Source organism: Ursus maritimus, unplaced genomic scaffold (assembly GCF_017311325.1).
Source record: "Ursus maritimus isolate PB19 unplaced genomic scaffold, ASM1731132v1 scaffold_11, whole genome shotgun sequence".
NCBI classification, from domain to species: domain Eukaryota; kingdom Metazoa; phylum Chordata; class Mammalia; order Carnivora; family Ursidae; genus Ursus; species Ursus maritimus.
The window spans coordinates 16,181,397-16,199,569 of NW_024423453.1; the positions used below are offsets into that span (position 1 = coordinate 16,181,397).

General features: G+C 37.8%; 1 non-coding gene across 1 annotated transcript; it reads right to left on the reverse strand.

Moving 5' to 3' along the window:
* Nucleotides 1-11,161: 11,161 nt before the first annotated feature.
* LOC121101913 lies at nucleotides 11,162-11,270 on the reverse strand. Its single transcript, XR_005833952.1, has one exon. It is a non-coding gene; the product is annotated as a U6 spliceosomal RNA (small nuclear RNA).
* Nucleotides 11,271-18,173: the final 6,903 nt, after the last annotated feature.

Consider the following 18,173-nt stretch of genomic DNA (forward strand, 5'->3'; position numbering starts at 1 on the left):
ATTTTACTTTTTCCCATACCCTCCCTCACATGGCAGAAAGAGTCCTGTGTGTTTTTCAAATCTTATTTCATTTTCTTCTTCCTAGACACATAGAAAGACTATATTTTTCACATCTTTTGGAGCTCAGTGGAAGCCATGTGACTGAGTTTAGGCCAGTGGAAATAAAGCAAACCTAGCCATACAAAATTCATGACTGACCATGTTCTCCACTTTTGCATTTGCTTAAAATGGCAGGGTACAAGATGCTAGATCACTGGGGAACTCCAAAGGGATGTCTCCCTCCCCTCATCAGACTGTGACATGAGCAAGAAATAAACCTTATTGAGTTAAGCCCCTGAGATGTGATATTTGTTACTGCAGCCTGGTCAATCCTATCCTGACTTTGTTCTCAGGAACATCCTTATAGGTCCTAGGATTCATTCTAATTGTACATACACAGGTCATATGTCCATTCCTGAAACAATTATTGTGGCCAGGGAGGATCCGGCACATTGAACAAGCTTGGGTCATATGCTGTACTCCTGGAGTTGGACATTGTACCTTGGAAAACAAGTGGATTGATATCGAGGTAAGAGTTGATATGCCAGAAAAAAATCATGGAATTAGTTTGTCTTTTTTTTTTTTTTCTAAGTGGGGGAGGCAGGGAAAGACTGAAAGTAAATGCTGGAGTAAAAACATCATGGGCTTTTAGGAATTATAAGTAGGCTATTTTTATTCTAATAAACACTGATGTTAAGAATTAGTTTGTAGATAAGTCTAGAAGGGCAAATAAAATACAGTTTTAAATATTCCAACCTAGAATGTCAAGATAGGTTGTCTATTCTATAAAATTTAGGGAATCATGTATGTTTTTGAGGTGGTTAGTTATTTAATATGTTTAATGACAACAGTTTTTTAAAGAATAATAATTTGGTAGCAGTATGCAGGATAGATTGAGATTGAAAAAAACTGAAATTGAGAAAATTGTAAGAATCAAAAAATGCAATGATAATTGATAGTAGTGGTGGTGGTGAAGGGAATGACAAAGAATTGACATAATGAGGGGCACCTGGGTGCCTCAGGCAGTTAACTGGCCGACTCTTGATCTCAGCTCAGGTCTCAATCTCAGGGTCACGAGTTCAAGTCCCACATTGGGCTCCATGCTGGGCATGGAGCTTACTTTCAAAAAAAAAAAAAGAAAGAATTGATACATTGAGTTACATGAGAAAGAAGAATTCACAGGACTTCATGTCTGATATGATGTGGGGAGATAAGGAGAATTCAAAGATGATTTAAATGTTTAAAACTCACACAAGGAAATTATATTTGGGGAAGATGATTATATTGGGGAAGATGAAACTGTATTTGGGGAGCATGATGTACTGATGCTTCAGTACATTGAGTCTGAGATGACTATTAGATGTTCAAATGGAAGTTAAGCAGTTCTGCAGCTGTAATGTGGGGAATGATCTGGTCTAGAAGGAAAGATTTAGGAGGCATCTACATAAAAGATACTTATTGATAAGATTACTCAGTGAGAGTGAAGATTATGTGAAGCAAAGTTCTGAGGACGGCTTCTTGGGCAATAATCACTGTTGGGACAGAGTTGAGGTAGGACAGATTCAGTGAAGAAGGAAGAAACAGAGGAGTAAAAGGACAAGAAAGTAATGTGTGTCAAGGGAGGGGAAATCTCAAGGTTTTCTTAAAATTGCCCAGTGCGGCACGGAGTGACACTGAGTCACTGAGGATCTTGAAGTTTCAACAGAGTGAAGATACAGTTTCAGGAGAGCTAAATTTTGAAGTGTTAACGAGATGGCAAATGGTAAGGAAATGGTGTTATAATGTACAGAGGAGATAAAATGGTGGATTGAAGGCACATTGTAGTTGAACCGAAGTTTCTCCAGGCCTGAACAGACATGTGCATTTTTAAATCAGAGGAAAAAAAGCCAGGGAGGAGGAGTGGTTTTTGTTGTCATTTCATCTGTTTGGGTTTTTTTTTTTTTGGCTATTTTTAGTTTTTTCAGAGTACTATTAATAATGATACCTTTGATTGTCGCTAAATATGTGTCAGATACTGTGATAGATGCTTTTCAGTTATATTTTTCCAATTATTGTACTCATAGAGGAGGAAGTGAAAAATCAGAAAGGGAACTTGACAAGATCAATCAGCTGTTAAGTGGTGGAGCAGAATCAATTCCCCTTTATGTGAGTTCACCTTCAATGATGCCCCACAGTCTCTGAAGTGCCCAACAGCGCTGGCATGATATAATCTGTTAGAAAGTTCTCAGAGAATGGTAGATGATGTCTAAGAGCCTGGGTATAACATGAAAGTCTTGCAGGGATTTCTAACAAGGGCCCATGAGAGCAAGCAAGGCCCCTGTCCCTGGAGGTTTCTCTTTGCCCATTTACTAAAGCCAATAACATGTAGTTACACATGGTCTGAATTTTGTATCAGGAATGAACCAGTATTTAAAGATAAACGAGCTTACTTTGTTTAATCAGATAAAAAAATGATATAGTTATCTTGCCTTTTAAATTAAGAAAAGCCAAGAACCAAATTAAGAAATCTTCTGAGGTAAGAGATCAACCCAAATATTTGAACACATCTATTGCCTAGTGACCTTTTTCTTCCAGATGCCTTGTTTTATATTTATTTTGCATTTTTTTTCAAGTTCCTTTGGGTATCCTTTGGGAAAGTCAGTGGTATATGTGTGGATTTATGCTGTATATACTGCCTTTTGGGGGGGGGGTTCTTCTCTCTGGAGAGAGCTGAAGGATGGATAAGTTTTCAGCAGGAACACATGTCAGTGAGAAAGACATTCCAGATGAAAAATAGCAGAGGCAAATAAGCAGAAGCAAGCAAGCTCATTTCAGATTATAAGAAGTAGTACAGTTTGATGTTATAGAAATACAGAATAAAATGTTTCCATTAAGAAGTTATTGCTTATCATGAAGAAAGAAGAGAGAGAGAGAGTGTACTGGGTCCCCAGGTGGACGGCTCCACACTCTCAGCTCCCCTCGAGACTACAGGTATCATTGGTACATACATATTGTGTACATACATACATATGCAGATTCAATATGCACAGCTAGTGTAGCAATGTGAGCAAACCGTTGGGGACTGTTATCCAAGAACTGTCTCTCTTCCCAAGAAACACTTTGTTTGGTGCATCCAGAGGTTTGTGATAACACAGTGAAGTTGTGGGCAGGGATACTTTCAACCATGGTGGGGAGCATTTGGACAAAGTAACTCAAGTGTGGGTTGTAACTGAAGACTGAATGCCAGAGTGAGGAAGAGCAGAAGCTCTCTTAATAGATATTCGATCAATCAGCATCATAGATACTTGATTCTTCTCATTCCCTCTGTAGACTTTGTTTTCTGATGCCTCCTGCTCCTGAACTCAGGAGACAGTCACCTCTCTCTCCATGGCCCCAGGCAATTCCACTTCCACCATCTGAGTTCAGGGCTTACCAAGAATTGGTTATCTTTGTTCCTAAACCTGGTTGTATCTTTCTTTATTTGTAACTGGAATGGCATAATTTCCTTAAGCACTATGTAACCTGATGAAACGTGAATGGGAGGGGGAATGACAAGGGAATAATTTCCATGATCACTAAGTAGAATGCTTTGGAAAGAATTGATAAAAGTGAGTACCTATAATAATTGATACTAAATTAGCTATGGATGAAAAAGTTATTTTAAAAATTGGAGAAAACATATAAAACTCCAGAAGCACTCTGGCCTCAGGTTGCTTCACAGATATCTTTCAGGTCTTGTTCCACCATAAAGAAATGAAAGTTCAGATCCTAAGGTGGTGCATCCTGTATGTGGCATGGTAAGGAGGCACCTCTGAACTCCACCAGAGGACTCCTGCTCGGGACTTGGCCCTGGCTCCGTATGGTGTGTGGCTACCCATGCTTCAAAGCAAGGATAAAATGTTAAGGGGTATTTGTAGCATTTTCTATGATTCCTCATTTTAATTGACTTCTTCAATTAATCATTTAGTTAGGGGTCAGTAAGGAACCACTGGAGATTTTGACATAAGGAAGTGACATATTCACCACAATTACAATGGGATTCATTCTATTTACTAAACATTTTCACCTACCTCTCAACATGAAATAGTTCAATACACTTGCATTAAAAATCTATCAGCTTGCAGTGTGGGTTAAATAGAATTTCCTGGGGCGCCTGGGTGGCACAGCAGTTAAGCGTCTGCCTTCGGCTCAGGACGTGATCCCGGCATTCTGGGATCGAGCCCCACATCAGGCTCCTCTGCTATGAGCCTACTTCTTCCTCTCCCACTCCCCCTGCTTGTGTTCCCTCTCTCGCTGGCTGTCTCTATCTCTGTCGAATAAATAAATAAAATCTTTAAAAAAAATAGAATTTCCTCTACAACAAATTTGACATCCAGGTACAAATGCAATATGATGTCATGGGTCTGGAAGAAGACTAATGGATTTGAGTCCTGGCTTTACCACCTAGCAGTACACGATTTTGGACAAGTTAGTTGGTCTCTCTTTGCCTCAGGTTCCCCATCTTGTAAAGGAAGGATAAGAATAGAACCTATCTGGGCTGAGATTAGAGATAAACTTACTCCAGAGACTTAAGAGTATAGGATACTTTGCCTAATGTAGGAAGATAAGGATTTTGGTGAATTTGTACTCTACCTTTCTAAAATATTATTAGAAAATAATTCTGCAAAAGGAACACAAAATCCATAAAACCACTACTTGATTATCTTGCTGCTCAATTATATACCAGCCTGGCCAATTGTCAGCAATTTGAGTATCTATTCATATATAAGGGTGATCTAGTCAATTGGGGATCTCCTGTGTGACAAATGAAGCCTTCCCTCACTTCTTATACTGGATCCAGTTATCTCTCTAGACCTATTTGGATACAGATGTGCTATATCAATTTCATCCCAGAAGGAAAGTGTTTGCTAAGTCAAAAGCAAGTATTATAATCTTCCATCGGCTGAAGATCATGTTATAAATAAGAAGCAAAATGTTTCCACTGTGTTACAGCTTTCTACAAGGAAGACTGAATATCAGTGTCTTTAGTAAAGATATAAAATGCAATATATCAAAATATAATTTTTCTAGGTACCCAGTCTTGCTATGATGCTCTGACACTCAAAAGATTTTTTTAAGGTTATATGTGTATGTATGCATATATGAACCCAGAATAAAAGACACACAAGATTCAGAATTCCTCACATCCTTAAGAAGACATTCCTTTTTTTTTTTTTTAAGAAGATATTCTGAGTCACAGTTCTGACAGCTTTCATGGTTATAACAGCTTTTATAAATATCCCTGAGCTGTATGGCTGCCTGTCACATTCAATCATGGTCATTCTCACCAAGTTTCATATGAACAGTAACAAAAAATTTTAAAAGAAAGAAGAAAAAGAGAGGGAAGGAAAGTAGAGAGGAAGGGAGGATGGAAGGGAGAGAGAGAAAGAGATTCATTGCCCATTGTTGCCACAAGTGAAAAGGAAGCAAAACTGTAAGTGGAGATAATCTTTCTGGGACATTCCTGCATGTAAACAGTCCCCCAGATACCAGCAGCTCCTTCGGGACATGTCCCTTTTCCTCTTGTTCCCTACTAGCTGAGCTGAAGCTCAGCGCCAGGAAAGCCCCGGCAGAGGGAGGGCAGAAAGGGTGTGAGGCAGCCAACTTTTCCATTTCCCCTCTTGGGCTCTGTTTTTCCATCTTATGGTTTACTTTGATTCAGAACGAGAAGATGAAAACATGCAGAGGGAGATGGCATCAGCCACTTTCCCTCTGTGACTAGACCACACAACAACCAAGCCTTGATACCAAAATTCCATGAAACCAAGGCCTGGCCATTCAAGACAGTCTTGTTTCAACTCCTGGTCCAGTTTTGTCCCATGAATGTTGAACTTCCCAAAGGATGTTTGGAGCGGTTGTTGAGCAAACTTCCTGGCAGCCACAGAGGCATTGGATTCTGTAAATTCCACTTACAGCCTGCCCTCACTGACACTGCCTCTACTGGTCCTGACTCCCCTGTATCATTAGCCACTGCCAGTGATGCAGGCGTTGTTTTCCTTTTACTCACTGGCACCCAAATCCATGGGGTGGTGAAGGTTAGCAGCCTTTTTTATTACTAAGAAACTGGTCGGCCCTGTGGTCGCAGAAACAAAATGAATCATGGTTAGAAATATCTGTCTCTGGGACGTCTAGGTAGCTCAGTCATTTGGGTATCAGCTTTTGATTTCGGCTCAGGTCATGATCTCAGGGTCGTGGGATTGGGCCCCACACTGGGTTCTACGCTGATGTGGAGCCTGCTTGAGATTCTCTCCTTCCCCCTCTGCCCCTCCCCCTCCTCACACTCTTGCTCTCTCTCTCTCTCTCTCTCAAAAAGAAAAAAAAAAAGGAAATACCCATCTCCCCCCTCCCTTGCTATGATGGCCATCAATTAAACCATCTATATACGGAAAAAATCTCTCTAATTTGTAAAGCCCTAAAAAGAAAGACTGAGTTTGAAACTTTCCTTAATTATGCCAATATTTAACAATAAACTTTGTAGTATGGAAATCTCAGCTCACTTCCCCATATATTCATTGACTTTCCTTTTACATCAAGAGAAAAATGTGTTTAAACTTTCTTTAATAACGCCAAGGCTTAACAAAAAATATATATAATCTAAACATCAAGAATCACCACTCAATATAATTTACTGATTATATTTTTAAAGATTAAAAGATTCAGTTATAAGCAGAGAATGATGTTATTAGAGTTAAATGTTACTTTATGCAAATGTGTGAAATTGCTACTCCTAGGTTGATAGGAATCTTCTATGTTAGCGTATCACCAGTTTGTGGGGTGAGTGGGAAGAATAGAAACTTCTCTCTCCCTCCTGCTACTTCATCAATTCCCATCTCAATGCTGTCCTCTCTTGGCCCCTTTCCTCATCCATCCCAGGAGAGGAGGTGGACTTTGGGGAAGATTGTTTCAAAAGTGGTCTCAATATTTTCTCTCTCCCCAGGCCCTTTACAGTATGACTTAGCCATTTCTCCCATCCAGCGGTGGAATTAATTTCTCCACCCCTTCAATCTTAGCTGGTTTTGGGATTTGCTTTCACCAACAGAGTGCAGTGCAAGTGATGGGTTGTGGCTTCTGAACCTCTCAGCCTTGAGTGGCCTTGCAGCTTCTGCTCTCGCCCCTTGTATGCTGCCACTACATAAAGAAGCCCATTAACAGAGAACACATGAGAAAAGGGCCCAACCAACAACCAAAGCCAACCACCAGCTGTGCAACAGAGCTCACCTTAGACCACCCAGCCCCAGTGAGCTGCCGATGATGGCAGCTACACGTGTGACCCAGCTAAGACCAGCAGAAAGACCTTCCACTGGGTCCGGTGCAAAGTGATGTCCCACGTTATTTTTTAATTGAGATATAATTTACAGATAACATTGTGTAAATTTAAGGTGTACACTGTGTTGATTTAATACATTTATATATTGCAATATGAGTATTGCCACAGCTTAAGTTAATATGTCTATAATGTCACAAAATTATCACTTCTTTTTTGTGGTGAGAACATTTAAGAGTTTCTGAGCAATTTTGAAGCATATAACATGGGATTGTTGACTGTAGTCATTATGCTGTGCATTAAATCCCCAGAACTTACTCGTTTTCTAACTGCAAGTTTGTGTCCTTTAACTACATCTCCCCAATTCCTCTACCCACCAGCCCCTGATAACTATCATTCTACTCTGTTTCTATGAGTTTGGCTTTTTTAGATTCCACATTTGGTGATATCATACAATATTTGTCTTTCTCTGTCTGGCTTATTTCACCAAGTGCAAAGTCCATCCATGTTTTTGCAAATGGCAGGATTTCCTTCTTTCCCATGGCTGAATAATATTCCATTGTATATGTATACCACAACTTCTCCATCCATTCATCTATTGAGAGACACTTAGATTGCGTCCATATTTTGGCTATTGTGAATAATGCTGCAACAAACATGGAAGTACAAATATCTTTTCAATATGCTGTTTTCGTTTCCCTTGGATATATGTCCAGATGTGGGACTGCTGGATTATATGACAGTTGTATTTTTAATTTTTTTAGGAAACTCCACACTGTTTTACATAGTGACTACACCAATTTACATTCCCACCAATGGTACATAGGTCTTCCTTTTCTCCATCCTCATCAACACTTGTTATCTCTTGCCTTCTAGATGATAGCCATTCTCACAGATGTGAAGTGACACCTTATTGTGGTTTGTATTTGCATTTCCCTGATGACTAGTAATGTTGAGCATCTTTTTATGTATGTGTTGGCCATTTGGATATCTTTTTTGGAAAAATGTCTATTCATTTCTCTGCCCATTTTTAATTGGTTTGTTGGTTTTGTTGTTAAGTTGTATGAGTTCTTTATATATTTTGGATATTAATCATTTGCAAATATTTTCTCCTCTTCCAAAGGTTAACTTTTCATCTTGTTGATTGTTTTTTGTTTGTTTGTTTGCTGTGCAAAAGATTTTTAGTTTGATGCAGTCCTACTTATTGATTTTTGCTTTTGTTGCTTGGACTTTTCATGTCATATCCAAAAAATTGTTGTCAAGACCAGTGTCAAGGAGCTTCTTCCCAATGTTTTCTTCTAGGAGTTTTAAAGCATAAGGTCTTATGTTTAAGTCTTTAATCCCTTTCAAGTTAATTGTTATGAGTGGTGGATAATAGGGATCCAGTTTTATTTTTCTGCATGTTATTATCCAATTTTCTTAGCACCATTTGTTGAGGGGAATATTTTGTCCCCATTGAGTGTTCCTGGTTTCCATGTCAACTATTGGTTGACAGTATATGTGGGGGTTTATTTCTGGGCTCTCTATTTTGTTCCATTGGTCTATGTTTCTATTTTTATGCCAGTATCATGCTGTCTTAATTACTACAGCTTTGTAGTATAGTTTGAATTCAGGAAGTATGATGACTCCAGCTTTGTTCTTCTTTCTCAAGATTCTTTGGCTATTTGAATCTATTCTAGTTTAATACAAATTTTAGGATTGTTTTTCCTATTTCTGTGAAAAATGCCATTAGAATTTTGATAGGGATTGCACTGAATCTACAGATGGCTTTGGGCAGTATAGATATTTTAATGATATTAATTCTGCTTATCCACAAACACAAGATCTTTCCATGTGTGTCTTCTTCAATTTCTTTCATCAAAGTTTTGTAGTTTTCATTGTACTGATCTTTTACTTCCTTGGTTAACTTTATTCCTAAGTATTTTATTATTTTTGAAGCTATTGTGAATGGGATAGTTTTCTTTATTTCTTTTTTAGACATTTTGTAATTAACATATAAAAACACAATTGATTTCTGTATGTTAATTTTATATCCTGAAACTTGATTGAATTCATTGATTAGTTCTGGCATTTTTGGTTGAGTTTTTAGGATTTTCTACACACAAGATTATATCTTCTGCAAATAATGACAATTTTACTTTTTCCTTTCCTATTTGGATGCCTTTTATCACTATAACTTGCCTGATTACTCTAGAGAAGACTTCCAGCACTATTTTAAAATGGGGGTGGTGAGGATGGGCACCCTGGTCTTTTTCCTGATCTTAGAGAAAAAGCTTTCAGTTTTCCACCATTGAGTATAATGTTAGCTGTGGGCTTGTCACATATGGCTTTTATGATGTTAAAATGTGTTTCATCTATACCCAATTTGTTGAAGGTTTTTTTCATGAAAAGATGTTGTATGTTGTCAGATGCTTTTTCTGCATCTATTGAAATGATCACACAGCTTTTCTCTCTTATCCTATTAATGCAGTGTATCACATTTATTGATCTGTGTATGTTGAAACATCCTTGCATCCCAGGAATAGAACACTTAATGTGTTGTTGAGAGTTTTGGCAATTATATTCATTAGGGACACTGTTCTATAGGGTTTTGTTGTTATTGTTTTTGTTTGTAGTATACTTATCTGGCTTTTGGTATTAGGGTAATGCTGGCCTCATAAAATGAAGATGAATGAAAGTGTTTCCTCCTGTTCAATTTTTTTGGAAGAGTTTGAAAAGGATTGTTAATTATTCTTTTAATAATTGGTAGATCTTACCAGTGAAGCTATCTGCTCCTGGGCTTTCTTGTGTTGGGAGGTTTTTGATTACTGATCAATCTTCTTACTTATTGGTTTATTAAGATTTCCTATTTCTTCCTGATTCAGTCTTGGTACATTGTATGTCTCTAGGAATTTATCCATTTCTTCTGGTTTTTCTAATTTTTTGGTCTATAATTGCTCATAGTAGTCACTTATGATGCTATTTATTTCTGTAATATCGGTTATAATGTCTCCTGTTTCATTTCTGATTTTATTTGAGTTTCTCTTTTTTTTTTTCTTAGTTGGTCTAGCTTAAGGTTTCTGATGTTGTTTAACTTCTTAAAAAAAACAGCTTAGTTTCATTGGTCTTTTCTAGTGTTTTTCTGGTCTATATTTTATTTGTTTCTGCTCTAATCTTTGTTATTACCTTCCTTCTCCAACTTGGGCTTAGTTTGTTCTTCTTTTTCTAGTTCCTGGAGGTATAAAGTTATGTTGTTTGAGATCTTTCTATTTTCTTAACATATGCATCGATTGCTATAAACTTTCCTCTCAAAACTGCTTGTGCAGTATCCCATGTGTTTCCATTTTCATTTGTTTTGACATTTTTTAAATATACTTTTTATTTCTTCTTTGACCCATGGATCTTTCAGGAGTGTTGTTTAGTTTCCACATGCTTGGTAAATTTCCAGCTTTCCTCTTGTTGTTGATTTCTAGTTATACTCTTGTGGTTGGAAAAGATACTTTCTATGATTTCAGTCTTCTTAATTTACTGAGACATGCTTTGTGGCCTACCATATGATCTATCCTGGAGAATGTTCTGTGTGCACTTGAGAAGAATGTGTATTCTGCTGCTGATGTTCTGTATATGTCTGTTAGGTCCATTTGGTCCAATGTATGGTGCAAGTTCAACATTTTCTTTTTGATATTCTCTCTGGATGATCTATCCATTGTTGAAAGTAAGGTATTGAAGTCTCCTACTATTATTGTACTATTGTCAACCTCTCCCTTCAGAATTGTTACTATTTGCCTAATATATTTAGGTGCTCTTATGTTGGGTACATATATTTACAATTCTTGTATCTTCTTGATGAATTGACCCCTTAACAATATGGAATGTTTCATGAATTTGTATGTCATCCTTGTATAGCGGCCATGCTAATCTTTTCTGTATTGTTCCAATTTTAGTTTATGTGTTACTGAAGCTGGAACAACCCATGGTATTGTAAACAGATAAAACTGTTGTTGTTTTAAAGCCACTAAGTTTTCAGGTGAATTTTAAACAGCAATAAATAATTGATAAAGACTTAATCTGATTGATGAGTCAAGAAAGAGAGGTTGAGGATGCACAGCCCAACCTCTCTCTCATTCTTCTTTTGGAAATAAGCAGTCCACTGAGAATCCGTGTTCTCTTTTGGTCATCCAGGCCATAAGCCTTACAGGACTGAGATACACGGATATATATTTTTTCCAAATGCTAATAAGCCAGGAGTGAAAGTTAGTATTTGGTTGAAATCAAGTCCAAGACCAAATACTGCCATAAGAGAAAGGAGTAGGAATCAAGAATATATCTGATAATAATTTAAAAAATTAGTATAATAATTTAGGAGTCACAAATTGAAAGATGGTTAGTGAAATGAAAATATTTTAAATATTTTCTCTAACAATATATCCCATTTTCCTTTCTCTTTACATTCTTTATGATGTCAAAATTAAAAGTAATTTATCAAGATTTTGAATTTTTTCCTTCGCATAAAATTTTAAGGTGGTAAAACTGTAATTTAATTCATCCTCACAAGATGTGAAAAATTCTCAGATAGGACCTTTTATTGAAAACATAATATCTTTGTATGGGTTTTGGCCTTGACACATTTCTGTTACTCATTTTTATGTGAATTTAGTTTTCCTGATTATCAGAAGGATATTTGTTTTAACAACTCCAGTGTTTCTGTGCAGTGTTAAAAAAATTTTTTTTAATTTTTAAGGTGATTTTTCTGAGTTGTTTCTGGTTTTGTTTTTTTGCTCTATTTGTCCGCCCCACTTTCCTTCATCTATGTTGTTCCTTCCCAATCAATTTTGATTTAGTCCCTCCTATTTTGCCTGAGTATGAGCCCCTTGGAGGGTGGGAAGGTGATGCTGCTAAGCTGCCAGCTGGCTTATTGCAAGGCCCCTTGCCTCATCTGCTAATCTAGGGACAGATCCCTCTCATTTCTACTGTTGCTTTCACTGGCCACTATGCCTCCCCATAACTGGCCATTTTGGGGCCTCCTACTGTCATGTTGGCAGTCATCCCATGGCTTCTCTATGCTTTCTCCTAAACAGATGCTTATAATGCATTGGTCTTATGGCTCTTGCTGGTTTGCATTTTGGGGTTCCTGAAGTACCTTGTCACCTAGTTTTCTTGTAAATGCTGCCCGTTGTTTTGTTGTTGTTGTTTTTCATTTCGCTGTCTTTTTTATGTTGAAATTTGGGAAGATCTAAAAGCTACACCTCTTCAGCCCCTGCCATCTTAGCAGAATTTGATAAGAAGGGTTTTATCATAAGTGCAATCTTGACTGCCCATAATTTGAAAGGGAATATTCAGATATTTATTTAGATTAATGATAAATCGAAATGACATTCTCTTGTTCACATCTCTTGTTTGTGTTACTGCCACTGTTACACTGACTAGCTGTGACGGTTACCTATACTATCACATGATCTCTGATTACCCACAAGTTTGAAGATGTGAGAAATGCTGTGACAGTAGGCATCTGTCCTTTGTACCTCCTGGCAAAATAACCAGGGATAAGGCCAAACTTAGGTGCATCCTTATATCTCAGTGATGTATCTGTGATCTGGCTGCCCTGGCACCACATGGGTAAGTTGAATCCTGGGCTGCAGTATTATGAAACCCACATGCACATAGATAGAAGCCATGTTCTCTAGCCCAGCCCCTACCAGGTAAAAAAAAAAAAATGTTAAAGTTTACCTCCAAACGCTAGCCAACTCCTTTATATCACTTTCTGATTACTTCAGAACTTGGACAGGAAGAGTTTTTCCCTTTATTATATGAAAAATAAACTAGGAGTAAAATATTAGAGAGCACTTTAGCACATGCATCCTTAACACATGGAGATTGAGACATCTGGCCGGTCTGAGGAGGGTAACTTTAAGTTGGGTGGCTCTTACTGAGTGTTGCGGGTTGCATTGTGCCCCCCAAATAAGATATGTTAAGGTCCTGACCTCAGAATGTGACCTTATTTGGAAATAGGATAGTTGTAGATGTAATTTTTAACTAATTACATGAGGTCATACTTGAATTGAGTGGAGCCCTACTCCAGTGGGGGCTGATGTCCTTATGAGAACATGGCCATGAAGACTGAGAGAGAATGCCACGTGACAACAAAGGCAGAGATTGGAGTTATGTAGCTGCAACACAAAAGATTGCCTACAAACCACCAGAAGCTCAGAAGAGGCAAAGGATTCCCTTACAGGTTTCAAAGGGAATGCGGACCTGCTAACACCAATTTCAGACTTCTAGACTCCACAACTGTGGGACAATAACTTTTGTTGTGTTAAGCTACCCAGTTTATTGTGTTATGGCCCCCTAGGCAAAGAATACTCTAAAGGCTCATGGGGGCTTCTTATCTTCGTGTTCTGTAGCCTGTATCGAGCAATGCAGCTGGTTTTGTAGTCATGAAAAGACATCATAAGAATCTCACTAAATCTGGTGAACACAGAGCTCAACACCCCAAAATTTGGAAGTATGGAATGTTGACTAACATCTCTTGCAGAGAATCTTTTTCCTTTAATTGAATATTGGCCTTAGCCACACCAACTAAGAAAAGGCTCGTTAGGTTCTAGTTCAGTGTCAAATTACAGCAGTCTGTTCCTTGCAATAGAAAATTTACTAAGTCATATGATGTAAATGAGCTTGAGGACAATGTTGGGCAACTATAAATTTAAAAAATCTCCTGCCAACCAAGAGAAATTCTCCATAAAAGTAGAAGGGAAAAAACAATTCTATATTGAATAAGGGTTAAACCAGAATGTGATGCATGTCTCAAGCAATCCTCTGAAAGATTGTAAAAACAGAAAAAAATCTCACCTTTTTATATAGACAGGCAGGTACAATTCATTCTGTAAAAGTTGTCAGGACAAACAGTAACTAGTCCTCAAATAAGAGGACTTGACAGTACTACGTGTCACACAGAGTTCACCCTAAATGTAAACCTGATAATTGGGGTGACCATCTATGTTAGTAATTGGCTCTATCCAAAGGAAAACAAACTTGTCATATCTTTATGACAAGAGGTCAATTTGTAATTTGGATCAAGGTGCCCACTCAAGTTAAGCTCCTACTTTCGACAGAAACTGGGAAATAAGGTTTCTGTCTTTTTTGACAATTACATCTCAAAGAGATGGCTTCTTGGTACTTAGGAAACTTTCAAATAAATTATTGCAGTGGCTAGATTCAAATGAAATAGTATTAATTCTTCCTTTTATGCTTCTGGTTCCTGTAAGAATGACTTAGTAAATCAGTTTTTCAGTCCTAGTTTTCACACTCTTCCAATGAATTCCCTTGGACATTGATTCTTAACAGTTGAGAAAATACTGTCAAAAGTACTAAGGGCGCCTGGGTCACTCAGTCGGTGAAGCGTCTGCCTTCAGCTCAGGTCATGATCCCAGGGTCCTGGGATTGAGCTCCACATCTACTCTCAGGCTCCCTGCTCAGGAAGGAGTCTGCTTTTCCCTGTCCCCCTCCCCACCCCCTCTCATGCTCTCTCTCTTGCACTCTCTATATCAAATAGATAAATAAAATCTTTTTAAAAAGTAATTAATTTATATCAACACTTTCACAATTTTATTTTGTGACATGTTCCATGAAATAAAGAGTTTCATGGTTGTGGCAAAGATTGTTCATCGTCCTCTCCTCCTCTACCACAAACATAGAATTTTTAACCAGGCATGTGGCTATACAGAATAAAGTCTACATTTTTAGCCCTGTCTTTCAAGTAGGTAAGGTCGTAGAACTAAGTTCCAATCAATAGGATATAATCAAAAGTAGCTGTGCAACTTCTAGGAAGTATCCTTGATAGGTTAGGGGATTCTCTTCCTTTCATTTCCTCCTTCCTGCTGGATGGATTGTGGATGTATTATTTGGAGGGGGAGCAGCCATGTGGAACCATGAGGTGGTCTTAACAATGGAAGACTGAACTGTGATACTCTAAAAAGCCAAAGTTGCTCCAGACTATATATCTGTGGAATTTTACTTAAGAAAAAAATAAACTTTTATCTAGTTTAAGACATTAAGACATTTATATTTTAGATTTTTTCTGTTACTCCTAGTTAAACTTAATCTTAATACAATAGTCAAATATATCTAGGAAAATCTGCATATCTTATCTCCTGCTCTATTAAGGGATATTAGCATATAAAGACTTCCAAAAGACCTGCAGCAAAATAAAATTTTTAATTTTGTTTAATCCTCTATTTCCAGTGTTTTCTTTTTTTATTAACACACTATAAGGAGAGTTAATTTCCATGTTACTAGTACATAATAGAGGGCCCTACTACAAATACAGTAGATTTTCTATAACAATACAACTTTGCTAGCTTTGTTGCCATTTGAACAACTAGGATCTCCATACCCCTGAGATGTAGTCTAATGAATATTTAGCTCCATACTTTCTTCAGAATGATTTTTCAAATCTACATCATATTACCTGAATCCTGTGAGCAAAGGTGGGTGGGTGGGCAATGCTTCCAGAGTCTGAATTAAGTTGTTGCTTAAGTGGTTAAGTCATCTATAGACATTTCAGGTCATGTACTACTGAATTCTGTTAACACTGATGTCAAGAGTTTATAATGGAAAGTATTCATTCATTTCTTTAACAAGCAGTCTTATTGTCTAGGGTCTATTCTTCAGTCGGATTTGGTTCACTCAAGAGGAATCACTGGATGACTTGATCATGAGCTACAGCTGTAAGTCAATTTTGTGACACATCATCTAAGAGATACCTAAATTACAGTATTGAGACTTGACCTTAGTTCTTCAACAAATATAGCTTTAAGTGTAGCTTTAGCCTGACCAGGAATATATGTTATTCGTGCAACTTTAATATCTGGTGTTACTGAGAAGAGTGTCTTTAATAGTTCCACAACTCATCAATATTACTTTTATTTATTTAAAAAAAATTTTTTTTATTATATTATGTTAGTCACCATACAGTACATCCCTGGTTTTTGATGTAAAGTTCGATGATCCATTAGTTGCGTATAACACCCAGTGCACCATGCAATACGTGCCCTCCCTACCACCCATCACCAGCCTATCCCATTCCCCCACCCCCCTCCCCTCTGAAGCCCTCAGTTTGTTTCTCAGAGTCCATACTCTCACAACTCATCAATATTACTTTTAAACTCATATGAGGGTTCCTGGAGGGCCATGGCTTATTTTTCTTTACAGCACCTTTGGTGACAAGCACTGGGCACATGTAGGAACTGAGGTTATTGCTAGGTGGGATGGAGTGGAATCACAAGGGTTACCTTACCAAGCCCAAAAGTGGTTTTGCAGAAGGTATATTTCAATACTTTGTTTTAACACTGCCTCTTTTTTTTGCTTCTCATGAAACAGTTAAGGGTTTGTTGGTTTTTTTATTAAACAACTTAATAGAATCTATGTTGGTTTCCTGATATTTGAACTAGTCTTTTTTTTTTTTTAAGATATTTTCTTTATTCATCTGACGAGAGAGAGAGACAGCCAGAGAGAGAGGGAACACAAGCAGGGGGAGTAGGAGAGGAAGAAGCAGGCTCCCAGCGGAAGAGCCCGATGTGGGGCTCGATCGTGACCTGAGCCAAAGGCAGAGGCTTAACGACTGAGCCACCCAGGTGCCCCTGAACTAGTCTTGATGCGCATACTCAGAAGTGAGAGACAAGAAGGTTTTAAATTATGCTGAGGTCCAAGTCTTCGGTAATCTAATTAATTGGGTTACACTGATATTTTTAGAATCTTTAAGACCAGAGGCACATTCAGTGTGCTCCAGAGCTCAAGTCTCTCTGGCCCCAAGAGCCGTGGAGAGGCCCTGTGCCCTGCACATGGTTTGCCACCTTGCATTTTTCTGTAAGGATAATGCTATTTTCTGTCATGAAAATGTTTATTTGGCTTCAGCAGAATGGATGAAGCTTAGGCATCTTCTCTCTTAGAATTAGTGTTTTAAGTTCTGAACCATCAAACAAACAAAATAACATGTTTTTGTTATTGTTAATTGTAAAAATGAACAGATCCCCATTAGAGAAGGATTCTGACTTTAATTCTTCCCTCTGAAGCAGGAGCTTCTTGGGAGAGATTCTGTAGCTATCATTCAAAATAGCATCGAAGGTCAAGTCTTACTGTGCTTGGAGAACCAGATGAAAACACTCTCAGGTAGTTTCTTTAAATGAAATACAAGATAATCCTGCCAAAACTATACCTGCATTTGAAGCCATTACACCAGACATACAGGGTATAGTTTTCCATGGGCCATTCCCTATTAAATTTGAACTAGATCAGTGTTGTAGAGCTTTCTTTTCTTGCCTTGTTTAATTCATGTTTTCCTTCCCTTTTTAATAGTCTCAAAATATTTTTGTGACTCTGGAACAGTGATTTTCAAACCTGAGTATGCATGAGGCTCAAAAATCACAGACTGATTCAGTACAACTGGGCTGAATTCAGGAAATCACATTTATAACAAGAGCCAGATATTTATTTATTTTCTCTTCTGTAACACACTGGGCCTACATCTGGCCATTTCCTATCACTGCCTCTATTTCCTTTCTTTTTCCAAAATCATCTGGGGACAAGAGGGGCAAGCTTGTCCCCTGCCTTTTGATATCTGGACCTCCCTAAAAACTCCATAAAGTAAAACCATATTTGGCCAAGTCTGTTCCTTGATGTGCTAAATGGGGAACTAAACTGGTGGCTGTGATTTTATTTAATACATTAGTTAATGAGGGAGGCAGTAAGGTTAAAAAACTGTTTCAAAAAAACATACACATGTGCGTGTGCACACACTCACATCATTAGGAATGCTGAAATAAATTTGCAAATAGATTGAAAACTGGTCAACAATCCAGAGCCATAATCAATTGTATTC